Source organism: Lepidochelys kempii, chromosome 16, assembly GCF_965140285.1.
Source record: "Lepidochelys kempii isolate rLepKem1 chromosome 16, rLepKem1.hap1, whole genome shotgun sequence".
NCBI lineage: Eukaryota > Metazoa > Chordata > Testudines > Cheloniidae > Lepidochelys > Lepidochelys kempii.
Window position 1 is genome coordinate 23264386 of NC_136395.1, and position 18691 is coordinate 23283076.

The window sequence follows — 18691 nt, forward strand, 5'->3', positions numbered from 1 at the left end:
GGGAGTCACACATACTACTCCCTTGCGCTGTATCGAATGAACAGTATATTGCACTTTGTTTCTAAACAGCATAGAAAAGTAGCTAGGAATTCATAAATCTTTACTTAAGAAACTAACCTCCAAATGGACTATTAAAGATCAGCCCAAAGAAGGTATTAAAACCTTGAAGACTTGCCTATGACTTATAGAAAATAAAGTTTCAAGAAAAAAATGATCTCATATCTGGCATGATGGGGATATTTTGTTTAGTATAAAATGTCTTCATTTCTTTTGCAAAGAATTAGATGAAACCCTTGGTTGTGGGTTTTTTAATATTTATTCTTGAAGTTATTCTTGAAGCATTAGAAAATAATTGAGTAAAATAAAATCCACAAGGTTTAAAATTACCTCTAGCTTAATGTTTTATTTAAAAGATTTTCTAACTGACATTGTGTTTAATGAATTAGGTCACACAGCTCTGAAGAGTGTTGTTTTTTTCCTTCTCTTTACATTTAAATTTGGGATTGCTTTCCTCAGTCTTCGAAATTCAGACGTTGCTCTTGTGAACCATTGTACAACATTACCGTCTCCATTTGCTTTGTCACTCCTTGTCTCCTGAGCTCGGAGAATCTCACTCTAATTATTCTAAATCACACTAGTGCAAATGAATATCCATGTTTGGAGGATTGAGACTGTGTTGTCATGGCAATCGCTGTAAGGTCATGAGAAACTCATTGATATTGTTCACTGCCTCTCCCAGGAGACTTCTGATACACTTGCAAAACTATGAATTTTGGTGTTTTGTGCATCTACTTTTCAAGTAGTTTTGAGATAATTCTGTTCAAATGATTCTTTGATGAATAACATGCTTATGTCTTGAAATAATTTGTGTCAAAACCAGTTCTAGTGTCTGGGAATGCGCTTACAGCAGTGTTCCCAAAACAATTGCCATATTTCAACAATCGGGTGCCCAGTTATGTCTACTCAAGATTATACAAATTGTGCTCTTTACTACTTGGTAACTGAAAGGTTTACAAGATCAGGTGAAATTAAATTTTTGGCTGGTTATCGTATGTCATGTGCTGACTTGTGATCTTTCTTTGTAAAGTAGAACTGGCCAGAGGTTGATACAAGTAAATGTTTTAGACTTTGTATATTAGGTGACCTTTTGAAAGAATACACTGTGCTTTGTTTTGGTTGGGAGAGGCCTGGTTTAGGCACTTCCTTTTTTAATGCAACTTTTTAAATGACCCCAACCTATATCACTTTTTCATCAACTGCTTTTTGCCCAGTTTAAAAGGGCTTTAAAGGCGCTCCATGGACAGTAAGCTTTAAAATGACCTTTTTAAAAAAATTAGGTAGATAATGGCTGTGGGAGTTTGTAGTGGACCAGAGGTCCAATCCTGAATGTACTATGATTATCAGACCACTATTGTTTTAAAATTACTTATAATTAAGCTGCTGGCAAATGCAAGGAAGCCAAAGGCTAAAACTCCATGAGTTCTCACTCCTGGCCCGAGGTTTACAATATTCCTAGATACCATTTGCAAGTTCCTAAATTCCCAAACACAATAAGGTGAATTAAGGTTAAAGTTTCAGCCTTGAATCCCCATTTCCTGACTTCTGTGCCTTTAAGACACCTTCAAAGTTAGAGTGTGTAAGAAATGACACTGTTGAGTAATGTAGCCATCATAGACTAATGCAAACAAGATTTTAGACAACATTAAATACATTTTATTATACTGGACTCTAATCATGCAGATGCTTCCTACAGTTTTAACATGATGCCTCAATGTAATAGTGGAGCTATTTAAACTTTTTAAATTGTAAACGCTCAAAGTACAGAAATAAGTGGCAAGACAATTAAAAAATCCCTCACAGTCTGTGATTGGAGATATTCCTTCTCATTGAAATCGGAGGATGGTGAAGCCACAAAACGTTTGATATTGAATGGTGTCCCAATAATAGAGCTAAAAGAGAAGAAAAATAGATGGAAGCAAAGAACAAGCAGGAGTGCGGAACCAGGGTAAAAAGGAGGTTCTGGAGAAGTGTGTACCAGTCTCCAAATCTGGGTGGACTTTTAGTAGGAAAGGCTAGAGTTCAAAATTTCCCCCATTTCAAAATGTATTTTAAAATAAATTTAAAAAAAAAATTGCTTGAGTCCAAAAAGGTATTCAAAACAGTTTTACATTTTTATATACTACACTAGTTATAAATCTTATGCAAACTTTTCCATAAGATTTTGAAATGCTAAGAGCAGCAATGACTTTCAAATGTCTTTATAGTTATAAGACTGGAAGAAGATACCACTTTAAACGTACAAAATGAATCACAGCAGGTTCTTACACTGCGAGAGCTTGGTGAACGGCTCGTGAAGAAGAATGAGGATGCTGAAGAGGACATAGTTCTAGTGGTGCAGCCTGCCGGCTGTGTCTGCAGCTCAGTGGGGAAGAGTATCAGGATCCGAAGCTAGAAGCACCACTTCAGCGTTTATTCTATCAAGCTTGGAAGAGTGGAGGAAAGGTCAAGTTGAAAACTAAGCTTCCTTTCTCAACTGAACTTTTGACCTAAAAGGCTCTCTAATTTACTGCTGACCTTTGATACTGATACTAGACACAAACTCTGTGTTTAAAGGAGACTATGTCTGAAATAGCGCAGGTGGGAGTTCTAATGGCTGAAAGATGACTTCCCAAAGAGGAGGGTTCTTCGTGCTGGAATATGATTTAGTTTCTCCCTTCTGATGGCTGCCTCCTCCCGCTCTTTGTTTTTGTGGGAGGTTTTTTAAATTGTAGATCGAAGTCCTCCTCCAAACCTTGGGAATAAGCTGCCTCTGACGTTGTTTTCCAGTGCAAAAAATTACTTTTATGCAGGCAGCTGATTCAGAACTGCAGAATCTATTGGGATGACAGTAGCTCATGAAAGCTTATGCTCAAATAAATTTCAGAGTAACAGCCGTGTTAGTCTGTATTCGCAAAAAGAAAAGGAGTACTTGTTGCACCTTAGAGACTAACCAATTTATCTGAGCATAAGCTTTCCTCAAATAAAGCTCATGCTCAAATAAATTGGTTAGTCTCTAAGGTGCCACAAGTACTCCTTTTCTTTTTTCAAATAAATTTGTTACTCTCTAAGGTGCCACAAGTACTCCTTTTCTTTTAGCCTAATCCTACTTTACTGAAGAATTAGTTAACTGACCATGTTCCACATAGGAGCCTATCTGAGTCAGGACCTCTGGAAAGTGTGAGATCAGTCCCCCAGTTTGAGCCCTCCATGTGTCCATTTATACTTCCATGTCTTCAACAGTGCAGCATAGGCTCTTGAGGAGAGCTCCTAGCTGGAATGAATTCTGCGTCATAAACTTTATCCCCTTCTCCATTTGATCTTATTCCCCTTCTCATAGTGAAATACTTTTATTTTTAAAGGCAGAGAATTGAGTTGCTATATTGTATAAGGAGATCATTGTTTCTTTGTAGGTAAGAGGAATAATGGAGCCCTTGATCCTGGAAAAACCATTAATTGCATCTTCTGTAATGTCTGCATTTCTTTGTAAACCTCAAATTATTCCTTGCATTGTCTTTTGCTGATCCTTTGGTTGACTAATATGTTCCTTTCTGCTTTAGTGAAAATAACATGTGAGTAAGCAGAGTGCCCAAATTTCTGAGCTATGTCTTGTGTTGATTTCCTAATTTCCTGAGTTGAGTGCAAGGTTCTTGGGGTTTTCAGTCCTGTGCCAGAAAGACTATTTGCTCATACAGAGTTCTTCATTGTAACGGGAAAAATTCAGTTTGATTACTTTCATGTCAGCATGCATGTCTAATGGCTTAGAAGTTATTGCAGCCATAAAATATACAGTATCATTTCTCTCTCTCTCTCTCTCTGAAATTTGACAGGATTAATATAGTCAGCATGAAATCTTAGTCATAAAGTTGACCATAAGTGATAGTAAAATTAGCTGCTGAAATCCTCTGCTTATGGAAAGCATCTTCTGTTTTTCCTTCTGGGAAAAAATATCAAGGGAATGGCATGAGAATTAGAATGGTAGTTTTCTGCATTTCAAACTCTAATACAAATATGTCTGTTTCATCTCCCTCTAGAAATTAGAAAGATAGCAAATGCTTTTAAGCTCTGAGAATAGAATAGCCTGGAGTACAATGGGTTTCTACAGTAGTTAGGATTGAGTATCCAATGAAATGAACAGTGGTGATGGTGATGGTCTAATTTCATTTTCATTGGCAGGCTGGAGTCTGTAATGTCAAGAACAGTGATACTGTTAAGATCTTGATTCCCTCCTTTCCTCCTCCTCCCTCCACCTCCCTCCCCCCGGTTTAAATCATTCTAATGCTTCTCTGTAACAGCATAAGATAGGTTGTCAGGCTAAATTGGAATGTATAAAAACATCTCCTCCTCCTTCAAAGGCAAACAGAATTTGGTATTAGCAAATGGGAGTCTACTGGCTGGAGCTCTGAAAGAATTCAGTGTACAGTAGCAAGGATATTTTGCTGCATGGAGATCCTCTCCTGGAGTGAATGATGCTCCAATTTACCTCCTGGCATGCTGGTTCTTCTTTATCAAAAGCAGTGTCTTTCCAAGCACCAGAGGTTGAAAGGAGTTAAGGTCCAAGTGAGTTGAGCTGTGAAAAAACCCCTTTCGAAAGGTAACTTAATTGCCCATTTTCATGGTGGTTTGGAGAAGTGTTGTTCTCCCTACTGTAAAGGGCAGCCTTCTGCTTTTGATTCAGTAGCTTGTTCTACCATTCTCTTCCACCTTTTCGGGAGACATAATGATCAGATTTATTAGGCATGAAGATGCAGCAGAAAATTGGAGTAGAAAACAGCATTCCTCCTAGCTGAGATGCGGAAATTCTCTGAAGTTGAATTTCCTTCTGAGTGGGTGCACTGCACTTACAAAAAGGTTACAGTGCCGTGCTAAGTAGCTGGCCTTACAAGCCAGTCCAGCTTCCTTTTGGTCCCCCTTCCATCAGACTCCATCAGAATTGTTCTGGGAAGTTAAGGCACGTTGCCCAGTTTGACCAGTTCTGAATCTGATTATACAAAGAGATGTAATCTTTTATCAGCTCAACTTTAAAACTCCTCACCTATGTTTTTGTTTAATAGTTTCTTGTGTAATACAGAACACTGTATATCAATTGTAACTAGTTTTTCCTCTTCAAAGGTCTATTTCTGTAAATAATATAACGGTTCTTGGAAACCAGTAAGAAGCTAGGGGGCTTTAACATCTCTGTTATAAATCATAAAGTTAAAAGCAGGGAAGAGAGAGACTCTAGGTGACCTAGTAACTACTATGTCCCCCTACCATGTAGTAAATTTTCCAACGCTTTGTCCTGTCTGTTAGATGCTGTAGTTGCATCAGTGATTATCAGGAAATGCTTAAAAGGACCCATAGCAATGTTATGAGGCTACACATTTAATCTACTAATGGCTCTATCCTGCAGTTCTCACACACAGAACACTAACTGAGCACATTATGGATTAACTTCTCTACATGTTTCTTTAAGGAAAATAGAACACTCAACCAGCTTGTAGGCAATGCAAATCTCTTTAAAAATGCAATTCTTGTAAGTAGTAGAATTTTGAAATGTTGTTTAAAAAATAAAGATCCTATGCCAAAGTTCAGCCCAGAACAGGAGTAATATGGGTACATTAATTCACAGAAATAGAAGAATTTCAGGAAAAACATTCATAGGTTAAGATCTATTGAGAACCACTGCTGCAGAGAGCAATCCTGCATTGGCCAGGATGCACAAAAATATGCGATGTCATTTCCTTTTCTGATTTCTGTCCTCCTTTCAACTTAGTTATCAAAAAAGTGGGTATCTTCACTGAAAGAATTCAAGGGTCTGATAGTTCTTAAAACAATGTGAGAAATACAAATTTGTAGTATTGTTGATTTTTCTGCTTCCTAATCCATGTTGGGAATACATTTCCTTGAAATATCAGTCTGTGAACTGTATTGTGACTACGAACTTCATTTGAAACCAAGGCAATTTCTCTGTCCGGGTACTATGTAATAAACAGGTGGACGTGACTTCACACTGTAGCTATCATAGAAATGGTGGTGAACTTGGGAAGAGTTCATTACAGAATTGTCAAAGAATAAGGTTTTTCCAGAAGGATGTGTTGTATAGCTCTAGTAAATGGTTACTGTCTGAAGAATGTATGAAATGTGTGGTACCTCAGACTTCAGTCCTACAAATGTTCCCTTCCCTCTTAAAAGAGGAAAAATTGCTGTAGGACTGTTTTTGAAATGTAGCTGCTATAATTTTTAAATTTTAATAATAAATTACCATTAGTATGAGGCTTATATAATACACACCTCATTATTGCTTACTCAGAATAATTTCACAGCCTCCTTATAGAACCTTGGAACTTTATTTGCTGAGTATAAAATATGCAGAAATGCATGAATAGTTTTAAGACTTGGTACCCTAAACTAATACAGTGTGCTTTTTTTTCTAAACTATGATTGAAGTCAAATTAACATATTTACCTTCAGTGCTCCCAGGAGCAGCATTAAAAAATTCAAGAGGTGATTCAGAATAGTCTCCCATTTACTATATTTAAAGCTGGATTTCATTTCTCAATTAAAACCATGCAAACACTTGACTCCCTTTCAATTTAGCAGTCTGTTTTCTTCTTTTGTAATTCTTTGGACACTTGTAGCATTATTGGTAGCCTTATTATTGTCCCCCAAGTTCCCAAAAGTTAGTGTGTGTGGGTGGGGGGAGTGATTTAATGGAAATATCGTTTGAACCCTTTATTATTAATGTATGTATGTATTTATTATTTTAACTCAGAACAAGGGAATGAGAGTCAGGGCCACCTGGGTTTCAATCGTGACTCTGATTCAGGGTGTGACCTTGGATAAATTACTTAACCACTCTCTGCTTCGATTTTATCCTTAGGTGGATACCTACTTCCCAGAGGGTTAATTATTGTTTCTAAACCACTTTGAGATCCTCAAAAGAAAGGTGCTGTGTAAATGAAACATAAGGTGATGTAAGTTTATTAAAACAATTTTTAATAGTTTTACAACTAAATATGGACTCTAATAATTCCATTATTCTTCCTAAACATTGCCCAGAAGACACTAGTTGTCTTGCTTTTGCTGTGACTTATTTAGAAAGCTACAGAGTGAAGTTTAGTGGTGGAAATTGACACATCTAAGGCAGAGTTTCCACGAAGAAGCCAGTAAGAAAGATGTTGGGGGAATGAGTGCTGAAAAGGTAGCCTGCACCAGCAAGACAATTCAAGGTCCATGCCTGAGAGTATAAAAAGGCAGAGGGGACCAGGGAAATCATCAATGTCTCTTACGTGACTGGAGAAGATTGTGAGGAGCTGACCTACATTACAGACATATCCTTAGCTGGTGTAAATTAATGGAGCTATGCTGAAAGAAGCTATTGTGATGTACACCAGCTGAGGATCTTTCTCACCATGTGCTAGAAATGTTGCTATTTCTTTTTTCCATTCCTTCTGCCAAGCTGACATGCCTCAGCTTTGGAACCTATTTTAGCAGACTTTCTTAAAAAGTGGGTTGTTAATAAGTGGTAAGAATTGTGTGGCAAAAAAGAACTTATTTTTGTGGGTTTTTTTGGCTAATTGCCTTGTAAGTATTACACAGTGTTGCAGCAAACTTTCCTGGATTTCACAACTGCAATGGGTCTTGTCTAACTGGCCAGGAAGATTTAAAAAATAAATAAGAGAGACAAATCACTCCTACTTCTGTTTTTTGCAGTGATAATGGTTTCTTTTGTGGTGAAAAGACTCCTCGCATCCAGGCTTTACCCTTCCTTCATTGACCCACATTAAAATTCTTTGCCTCTTGATCTAAGGATCTCAAAATGTGTCATCACCTTTAATAAATTAAAGCCAAGCAGCCCTCTGAGGTAGGTCGCTATTTTAGAAATGAGTAAATTGAGGCACAGTGAAGTGATTTGCATAAGGTCACACAGGGTGCATCCCAATGCTTGTTGAAGTCAGAGAGTCGGTGTCAGCAGGGGGTTGAACACAGTAGTCCTGACTCTTAGTCTCTGCTACAACCACTAGACTAGACTCCCTAGTACATTTATGAAATGATCAATGTTAAAACAGGCTGCCCCTGCATAAATGAAAGTGCCCAAAAGAAAATTCCAGTACAGGAGTAATTGCATACTACTAGGAATATATATTCTTTTTTCTGACAGTTAAGAGGGAAATGGGACATCTTTATAAGGCAAAGCCCTGATCATGTCATAGGAGAAGTTAAGAATATTACCACTGATCAGTTAAAATGGATGTGATCTCAACCCTATCTTAGAAGTTGTGCTCTTTCTAGGGATGCAAAATAATTTAGACCACATGTTCCGAGCTTATGTTTTTATCATGAAGTGAATATTCAGCATCTGTCTGAGCTTGTTCTAATTGTATTGAATTTTGTGCTGAGAACGATTTTGTACTAAAGATTTAGAAGCAGCATCTGCTTAGCAGCTTCAAGTCTGATTCTAATGAGTCAGTCCAGTGGCATGACGTATTCCAGATCAAAAGTACATTTGTCATTGTTCGGTCTCCCCCTTTCACACTGTTCCATAATAAAAGACCAAGATTTACTCTAAGTTAATGGGCAATAAATATAAATCAAATTAAAGGAAATAAATGTTTTCGTGCACAGGTAGTGTATCTGTGGAACTCACTGGTGCAGTAATCAGAGTCAGTGTGGTTGGACTGAGAGAAGCAAAGGATAATTTTATGATCAATAATATTTGTATAGTTATTCTTCCTACTATATAATAGGATAGTAAAATTGCATATCTTATAGTATACTCTGATCTCTCCGATTTCAAAAGTAACTATGCCTACTGCCAGTATACTACATCCTAACAACTAGCCATAGCCATTAGGATTGCTTTTTCACCTTCTTTGGAAGCCTCAATTATTGATTGCTGTTGAACATAGGATTACTGGGCTTGGACGACCATTGGTCTGCATTGGAAAATAGGATTTGTCGTGTGCGCCAGCAATTCGACAAGCAAGACATACATTCTAGCAAATAGGAAACAAGGCCTTTTTTGGTGTTAATAATATGGGCATGGTAAGATTTTACGGTGCTGAAATACAATAATTTGAGTGTTGGCTACTAAAAGCTGTTGATTGGATGATGAATGAAAGATCTTTGAATTTTTACTGAATACCTTTATACTCTCTGGCTGTGAAATGAGATGTCAGTTTCATGGTTCTGACATACTTAAGACCATTCTGGGGAGAAAAAGGGGTTCAAGCAGCTGATGTTTGGCTTTGGGGTTTTGTTCTTAGCAATCCCATTTGTCCAACACATAGTTCAGAGAAAGCACTTAGTTCTGAGGAACCCCACACCCCGTTCCCTCTTACTTTTGAGGATGGTTGCCCTATCGGAGTGAGGACCTAAAAATGTATGTTTGAGAAAGGGCAGGGAATAGAGGGCTATCACTGTCTTGTGGTAATCTGTATCCCAGATAAACAGGATAATGGCTGGAAAATCAGCAAACTAGAACAAAATTGCTTGTTTGTTCACTTGAGACACAAGTTGGCCTAGCTAAAATTTGGTGGGCTGTGTGGCTGACCGGCACTGAATTCTCACTCCACTGTTTAAATTGCTAATTAGATTGCATCTGAGAAGCAACATAAAATAGGAGTAAACGGACTTGGCTTCACAAATTTAGTGGTTTAAATATTTTCCCAGGCAGGAAAAAACATTTGCTGTTCAAGCAAAACCTATAAATCTTGGAAAGTGTCCCAGAGTGACATGTTTACCTGTTTGGATCAGTGCATTTTGTAGAGTAGAAAAACACTTTAATCCCCTGCATAATTATTTTACTTTTTTAAAGGGAATTTTAAACTAATGTAAGGGAGACCTAGTAAGTGACGGTTGGGGACGAACCACAGTGAAGAGGGATCCATGTGTAATGATGATTGCTTCATTTTGTATCATATTCATCTGAAAAACAGCCCCTTTCCTTATCCCCACAGTCCAGGGGGGCTAACCACAATTATAGCTTTTGCTGACACATATAGCTGGTTGCTAATCTCTTCTCAAAACTTACTAACTTTAGATATTGCTCAGTTGATTTGGTAGGATCTTTGAATATTTAAAACTATGGCCATTGTGTTAATATATATTTCTAAAGTCCCTAGTGCAAATGTTTATTGTAATTTACTTATCAGGGAGTTGCAGCCATCTTTATTTTATGAGAAACAGTAAGAAGGGATAACTCCATACTGAAGGTTCCTTGATGTGGATGTGGTTAAAGCTTTGAAAATAGTGTCCTTGGAACTGCCACCCTGTTATAATGTGTCATGGAATGCAAGTCTCCTCTGTTGAGCTGAAGGCCTAGAGCTCAGTTGATTTACTGGTAGGTAGATCTTGTAAAATTCAGTCAGATTGTAAGAGTGGTTGGGGATTCCCCCTTAAACAGAGAGAATGAGGGACTGGGATGGAGGAGGTCCTGGAGGAATTCCTTAGGAGCAGCCAAACATCAGGAAAAGACTTAGTCTGGGGTTTGTTTGGTTTGGTTAAAAACAAGTAAAGCCAAATCCAGTAGGTGATACATTCGGATTTATTACGAGGTATGTTTACTGTGTTTGAAGCAGGATCAGAACTCACGTGACTTACACATGTGCATTACAAACTGAAGCAACCATGTGACCTTACTACTGTTACCCTCCTCTCTTGTCAAGATATGTCTTAAATTAGAGCAGAATCCTGGTCACTTACTCAACTAGTTGGTAGGTATGTCCACACTGCAACGTAAGCCCGGCCTTGAGCTCAGGCTCAAGACTAACCCACCTTATGTCTACACTGCAATTGTGCTAACTCAGGGCTTGGGTCCAGAGTCCCAGGACTTTGCAGAAGTGGAGGGTCCAAGCTCGAGTTAAGCTGGGACGCAGGCTCCAAGCCCTATTGCTTTGCAGCATAGATGCAGCCTCACTAGACTCAGGTCCCAGGGGTCAGCAGGAAGTATCCCACAATTCCTTGGGACAGCTTCGCTAGTCCTGTCTATCCCAATAACCTGCAATCTGCTCTATTGAAGATGGAAGTCATGCCCGCCCTTTGCAAATGGCAGCAGCTCAGGTCAGCGTTAACTTATTCTCTTCTCATCATCAATCTGCAAACACGCTGTCGGAGAGCCTCCTGGGTTTGCAATGGACAGCAAACCAATCAAGCCTTTTGCAAAGCAAGCTGCTTTCTGGTAATGTCAGGGGCGGGAAGGAAAGTTTTCCCACAGTGCATCATGGTTCTAGGGCTAGAGAGGCCATGTTTAGGGGGGAACTTTGGGATATGATTACTTTGACTCAGGTCTGCACACTGCAGGGTGGACACCAGAGCCATAGGTTCAAGCATAGTTTAGAAAAAGTCTTAACATAGGGTTAAAATACAACGTAGATTCTTAAGCCCAGAGTTCCATAACATGGTCAACTGACTCGAGTCAAACTAAGCCTGGGCTTATGTTGCAAAGTAGACATTCACAGTGAGACTGCTCGCATGAATAAGGCAAGCAGGGTGTGGCTTACATAGGGTGACCATCTTTTTAAAAGGAAAAAGCGGGACACATGCAGGAGCCCTGCCGTTTGACCAGGCTGGAAGCTGGAGCTGAGCCATGATAAGAGCTGCTGAGGGAGTCCAGGCCCCTCCGCCTGCCCTGTGAGGCCCCTGGACCATGTCCCTGGCCCGCTCCCTGGGCAGCTCTTACTAGTGCCTGGCTCCTGCTTTTGGCCTGGCCAGGAGGCAAGATCTTGGTGGGGGGAGAAAGAGGAGGAGCAGGGGGTGGGGCCTTGTGGAAGGGTGGGGCTAAGGCCCACCTCAGTCCCCACACACACACACACACACACACACACACAAGAAAGAGGCTTGCCACTGCTCCTGAGCCTCGGGCAGGTGCGGCACAGCACCGCAGGGAACCTGGGACAAATGCTGTCCTGGAGTCATTCAGCCTGGGACCGGGACTTGAACTCTGCATTTTAGGACTGCCTCACCCAATTTGGGATGGGTGGTCACCCTAGGCCTATAAATTAGTTTGAAAATCCTTTGGGGCAGAGTCCATGTTTGAACACATATGGAGCTCTATATAGATATCATTAAGCGGTTTTGCAGCTGCTCCAAATGTTTCTGTGCCTCCTTGCATACGTTTATCTCCTACTAGAGTCACAAGGTTCAGTAGAACCTTTTTATTATACATATGAATATGATTTTGTCACAGTAAAATTAGGCAAAATTCACAGGACAGTCATGGTAAAAATGTACAAAATCCGGGTATGGTCATGGCAGGGCTGAAGCCAGCGCCCAGTCATGGAGATCTGTTAAAGGCATGGAATCCGTGACCTCCATGACCAAATCATATCCTTAATTAAACATATGCCGGCCCTGGCCAATTCTTGTTTAGAATGTAGTATAATGGTAGTTAGACTGGTGTTCGTTTCTTATGACTGGACTTTCATATGCTGGAGATTCAAGGGGTGTTTTTTTAATAGAACTAGTAGAATTATTTTCCTTAATGCAGTATCAGACTTGTTAGTGCCTAATAAAGTTTTATTTCTTACATGAAGATGTGAAGAAGAGCTCTGTGTAAGCTCGAAAGCTTGTCTCTCTCACCAACACAAGTTGGTCCAATAAAAGATACTACCTCACCCACTTTGTGCGTCTCATACCATGGGACCAACACGGCTACAACAACTCTGCGTAAATCCAGTTGAGGGCATTTTGTAGAAATTGGGGTGGGGAGCACCAGGAACTCGCCCCTCTCGCAGATAAGTTCTTCAGATCACTTTTTTTCTTCACGTTCTTTTTACTGCATTCAGTCACAACACGATGATGTAATGACACATCACCGTATGACATCTAGATTTGTCATAATAGCCACCATTGTGCACAGTTCTCCTTTTATATTTTACTATAACAACTGCTTATGGATTAGTATCTGCAGCTGACTGCAAGGCAAGTAGTGGCAGTGAACCAAGCCTCAACACTGTGACTTAGCCCCAGTAAGGAGGTGGCAGGTAGTATGGTGTGGCTACAGGGAAGAAACAAAAGAGATCATTGATACAACCCAGTATTCACTTAATGAACTGGTTGATGCGAGAGGTTCCATCAGAGAGGTGCCTGACTTAAAATCCTGGTTTTATGTACAAGTGAAATGAATTTAGTGGTCTCGTTATTTGCCATGTGGGTAGCAAGTCAAAACAGAAGAATATTTGGTACGATTTGTTCCGTCTCTCAGCACTGGAATAGCAAGGAATGCGGGACCGGACTGTGCTGAGCAGTATGAGGGAAGCGGGTATAGAATGTTGTCGTGCCATTGCAGACTTTAACTAGTACTTGTTGGGCTTTTATGAGCAATTTTAACTTACATTTTGAAAGAAACTAGAAAATAAAAATACATGGCAGTCTCCTGTGTGGAGAAAAATACTGCAATAGCTATTCTAAAGCTTCTCTGTATGAGCCCATTCTGCATGTCTCGCTGTCATTAACAATAACCATTCATGAGCTATAGATATTTAGCTTATTTGTGTTCTCTTAACACCTTTCCGTTTCATAACAGTAATTACCTTTTATAGTTTTAGCTTAAAGGCATATTGAACTAAGCGGTGGTGTCTGCCATCATTCCTTGTAATCCTGTAGCGAATCAAAGCAACTTTTCACAAAACAAGATTCTCTTACTATTGCAAAAGAGCTTTGGGGAAATCTGGTTTTTGTGGTTAAGGATCTTACTCTGATGCACAAGGAAAATTATGTGTAGCTTTTATTTGGCCCAAAGGATTCTTACAACATTATCCGTATTTCCTTTAATTTGTGGGATTTCTAGTAAATGGGCTTAAAAATAGGTCTGGGCAAAATGCCAGGGTACATTTGAACAGCAAAAAAGCTTTGTACACTCTGAGCAGCTTGCTTTCACTTCTCTCTACACGCAGATTGTATTAACTGCAAAAAAAGGGGTAAATGGTCACCTTTTGGAGTGACTTGTGATTTCTCTTCTGCAACTCCTTTAAGGTAGAAACTATGAAAAAGATGTTCTGACTGACAAATGTTCTGTACCATTTTTGACTATACTTCAGTTGAAATGGAAACAGAAGTTCCAGAAGGAGGCAGAAGGTGGTTACTAGTAATAATCATAACACAAGAACTTTGCGGGACTCACTGGCATCAACGTCTAACACCCCCACGGTCGATGAGGTTTCTTTGCCCTGGAAACAACATAACATTGAGAAAATAGAAGAAAAATGTAATGAGTTTTTTTCATCTGTTCATTCTCAGCAGTGTCTTCTATCTTTTTGTCTAAGGGTTTGTCTACACGAGTATTTAGTTCATGACAAGCTGGGATGGTATGAATCTAGTCTGCTGTGCATTAATTGTCGGTGTGACGCTTGGTCACGCGCACTGTGGTGTGCTTTTATCTACTCCCAGTTCCAAGCAGGGTAGCACATTGACAAACTACTGTAGTGTGTCGGCAGGGTCCACAAGGATAGATAGCATTTGGTAGGCTAATGCAGAGTAGTTTTACACTTCAGCTTGCTGAGAACTAAATGTTCATGTAGACAAGCCCTAAGACAGGGAAACATAGTGATGGTGATTATGTTGCATAGATTCAATAGCAGTATGACTTGAAAATCTGATTACCTTTCTCCCTTTGGTGATATTTAGCTTGCTCTTTGCTTAGAATCAGTTAGTTGAGTTCAGATGATTGCAAAATGCTTTTTTTCTTGAGGACAGCCACCCAAAAAGCCTAAAATAATGGCATGGTGCACCAGTGAGTGGAGTCCCAGTGGTAAAATAAAGAAACGTGGAAAAAGTTGCAAAGAATATAGATAACAGTAAACCATCTTTCCTTCACCTTGATCTGTCATGTAGCTCACGCGTTCTGCTGTTTCCTAAAATTTGTCTTGTGGGAAGTTATTTTTGTCCTAGTTACTGAGATTTGGTTGATTTGATTTTTAACTGGAGCTTTGAACATAGCTCTGTAAAAACATATTTTACTTTGCGTGCCCTGGACGCTTTCCTCTCCTATTGCTACTTACCTTTGTGGACATTGAGGAGGAAGGTTTTGAGCTTCTTCAGAGCAGAAATGTGCTATTAGAGTGCCTCAATCACAGGAGCATTATGAGCCCCTACATAGTAGCAAAGATAAAAATGTCACTTTGGGGTCAGGTCTGTGGAGATAGGATTATGTCTTTGTTTTATGGGTCACAGTTGCCAAGGAACTCTGCTTCTGGTGCTTTATATGGAGAAGAGTATGGGTAAAAAGCATAGATATCTGGGTCCCTGAGGTCATTGTTGTGCTAAAATCTATGCTTTTGTCAGTGATGGTCTTGGCCTTCCATAAAAACTTGTGCCTGATAAAGGAGTAAGCTTTTAAAGAGAAATTATTTATGCCGTCGACAGTAATGTAGTAATAATATTTTCTATCCAAGGATCTTGAACTGCTTTATGGATATTAACCCTCACAGCATGCCTGTGAGATAGGAAAGTATTGTTAATTCTCTTTTACAGATGGGCAAATCACTTCACCTCTCTTCCTTGGGCTACGTCTACGCTACAAAGTTAAGTCAACTTAAGTTATGTCGATGTACAGCCACCGCTACAATTAAACCGCTGTTGCATGTCCACACTATGCTCCTTGTCGCAGCTCTTGCATCGACACAGAGAGCAATGCACCCACTATGCAACTGGCCATGGGGTGTTTTGGGAAGGGTTTTAGCCACTTTTCAACTGCCCTGGTAACTTGTGAGCCAGCCATCTCTGTCAGAAAGCATGGATCCTGCAATGCTCTTCAGTATTGTGCTGTGTGCTATGAACACAAGGCTATAAGAGGAGCTCAGTGGGGGGCTATTTGGCTGACGGGGACCTTGAAGGAACAGTTTAACACTGAGCCACAGTAATGTGTGTTGCTGTAGTGTGCTGAGCCTGGCATTGTTTGTTTGTACTGTATTCTGAACCTCGTAATGATTGCTGTGTGTATCCAACTATAACAACTATAACAATGCACGGGCACCTATTACTATTGTCTTGAATGTTAGCAGCAGCCACCATGTGATGGAGAATAATAAAGATAAATTCAGTTTCCATAATTAGATTTTTATTGCACATCCATGCAAACATACCTATGTCATGCTGAGGTAAACTTCAAACACGCAGGGGGAAAGTATTTTTGAAGGGGATGAAACAGGGAATTCACAAGCACATACACCCAGCTGTGAGAGCATCGTTAGTGTATGCGCGGCTGTTGAGTTTAGTCACCCACGGGGTGGTGTTAGGATTGCCAGGTGTCTGGTTTTCAACTGGAACGCCCAGTCGAAAAGGGACCCTGGCAACTCCAGTTGGCATTGCAGACCGGACCGTTAAAAGTCTGGTCGGCGGCGCAGCAGAGGCGCAGAGCTAAGGCAGGCCTGCCCTAGCTCCACGCGGCTCCTAGAAGCGGCTGCCAGGTCCTTGTGATCCCTAGGCACGTGGGCAGCCAGGGAGGCTCTGCGCTTTGCCCCCTCCTCAGTGCCGTCTCTGCAGCTCCCATTGGCCGTGAATCGCAAGCAGTGGGAGCTGTGAGGGCCGACCCTTTCCATTGAACAGGATACTTACCCAGTTAGATACTCATATTTAACTTGTTTTGAAAGACTTTGTCATATCTTTTACCATTGGTGGGTACCTGCAACATCCATTTGTGTTAACTGAGCTCTGCAGCTCCAGAACTCCATGCAGGAGCACTGGATTGACCTGATCCCACATGAGTGAGAGGCTAGAGCACTAGTTGTATCCAGATCCCATCATCTCTATCTGGAATTCCCAGTCTCTCTTCCTGGCTATGGATTGAATCACAGGAGCACATTCCTCCTGCTCAGTGAGAAGAGGAAAAATTTGAAATTAAATGTTTTGTGTAAAATGCAGAAAAAAATAGAGAGGAAAAATGGAACATGTTGTATCTGCAGAGTCTCAGTAACTTAGTGGAAGTGTTTTTCCTCTCACTCTCGCAGAGCTGAGAACCATAGAATCTAGCAATCTAGGATACTGTTTTCCCCTGAATCTCTTGCCTCTTTTGGTTTCAGTGAACTTGGCTTAGCAGCTTCAAAGATCTTGGAGATAAAAAATTCTTCCATTTCTGGGACTAACTTTTCAGTCAGGTGATTTCTTTTCACACAGTCCTGTAATGCCAGGCTGGCAACCTTCAGAGCTCTAAAGCTTTAGCTGAATCCCAAATTCTAGCTGTTCTTCAAATTTACTTCCCTCACCTAAGATATAGTTCCCAGCTGCCCTGAAGAAAAAGGCTCCTAGCCCAAGGTTAAATTAGCAACTGCAGCTCACTATAGTAGTGATAATCCGCTCGATTTTTTTAAAATAGTTAGCATGATGATCTGCTTGCCATGGTGTTGGCTATTAGTAGATGAAGGAACTCCTTAACTGTTTTAACACCAGTGAGTATGAACTGTTATAGCAGTGAAGGACCATCATAGGTGCATCTGGGGCTACTCTGTGCTGGTTGAGGTCTGTCTTGGAAGAAAGAAAAGGAGTACTTGTGGCACCTTAGAGACTAACCAATTTATTTGAGCATGAGCTTTCACGAAAGCTCATGCTCAAATAAATTGGTTAGTCTCTAAGATGCCACAAGTACTCCTTTTCTTTTTGCGAATACAGACTAACACGGCTGTTACTCTGAAACCTGTCTTGGAAGAGGATGCCACAGAGGTTCCAGTTTGAAGCGAAACCCAGGCTCCAATGTTGTGGCATGCACACATGCCATTGTTCTCTTCCTCCCCAATCCCCAGAGCTCAGTGTGGACATGAACCATTTCAGCAAAATCACAGAAAATCCTGGGTTGAAATTTCAGTGTCGTAGCTGGTTCTTGGCTGTATGTTTCCTGTCCTTTGAGCCTGGCTCTGTTGGATGCCAGTCTGGAAGCTGGGTAGATGCATGAGTTGCTACTGTCAATTTACTATGCTTCCCTAAATTCGCTCTCCTCAACAAGCTACATCTTAGTTATCATCTTCTCACCTGAAAAAAGAAAAGGAGTACTTGTGGCACCTTAGAGACTAACCAATTTATTTGAGCATGAGCTTTCGTGAGCTACAGCTCACTTCATCGGATGCATACCGTGGAAACTGCAGCAGACTTTATATATACACAGAGAATATGAAACAATACCTCCTCCCACCCCACTGTCCTGCTGGTAATAGCTTATCTAAAGTGATCATCAGGTGGGCCATTTCTAGCACAAATCCAGGTTTTCTCACCCTCCACCCCCCCACACACAAATTCACTCTCCTGCTGGTGATAGCCCATCCAAAGTGACAACTCTTTACACAATGTGCATGATAATTAGGTTGGGCTATTTCCCTCACAAATCCAGGTTTTCTCACATCCCCCCACCCCCATACACACACAAACTCACTATCCTGCTGGTAATAGCTCATCCAAACTGACCACTCTCCAAGTTTAAATCCAAGTTAAACCAGAACATCTGGGGCGGGGGGGTAGGAAAAAACAAGAGGAAACAGGCTACCTTGCATAATGACTTAGCCACTCCCAGTCTCTATTTAAGCCTAAATTAATAGTATCCAATTTGCAAATGAATTCCAATTCAGCAGTTTCTCGCTGGAGTCTGGATTTGAAGTTTTTTTGTTTTAAGATAGCGACCTTCATGTCTGTGATTGCGTGACCAGAGAGATTGAAGTGTTCTCCGACTGGTTTATGAATGTTATAATTC

General features: G+C 40.4%; 1 protein-coding gene across 2 annotated transcripts in view; it reads left to right on the forward strand.

The window, feature by feature from the left end:
* Positions 1 to 18691, forward strand: part of NACC2 (NACC family member 2) — a 79497-nt gene that overhangs the window by 24253 nt on the left and 36553 nt on the right. Inside the window, exon 2 of one of the 2 annotated variants that reach the window (XM_073314929.2) lies at positions 6899 to 6992. The exons of the other annotated variant lie outside the window; for it this stretch is intronic. The gene's annotated coding sequence lies outside the window, so the exon portion shown is untranslated. The remainder of the gene's footprint in view (positions 1 to 6898; positions 6993 to 18691) is intronic. 2 annotated transcript variants of the gene reach the window in all.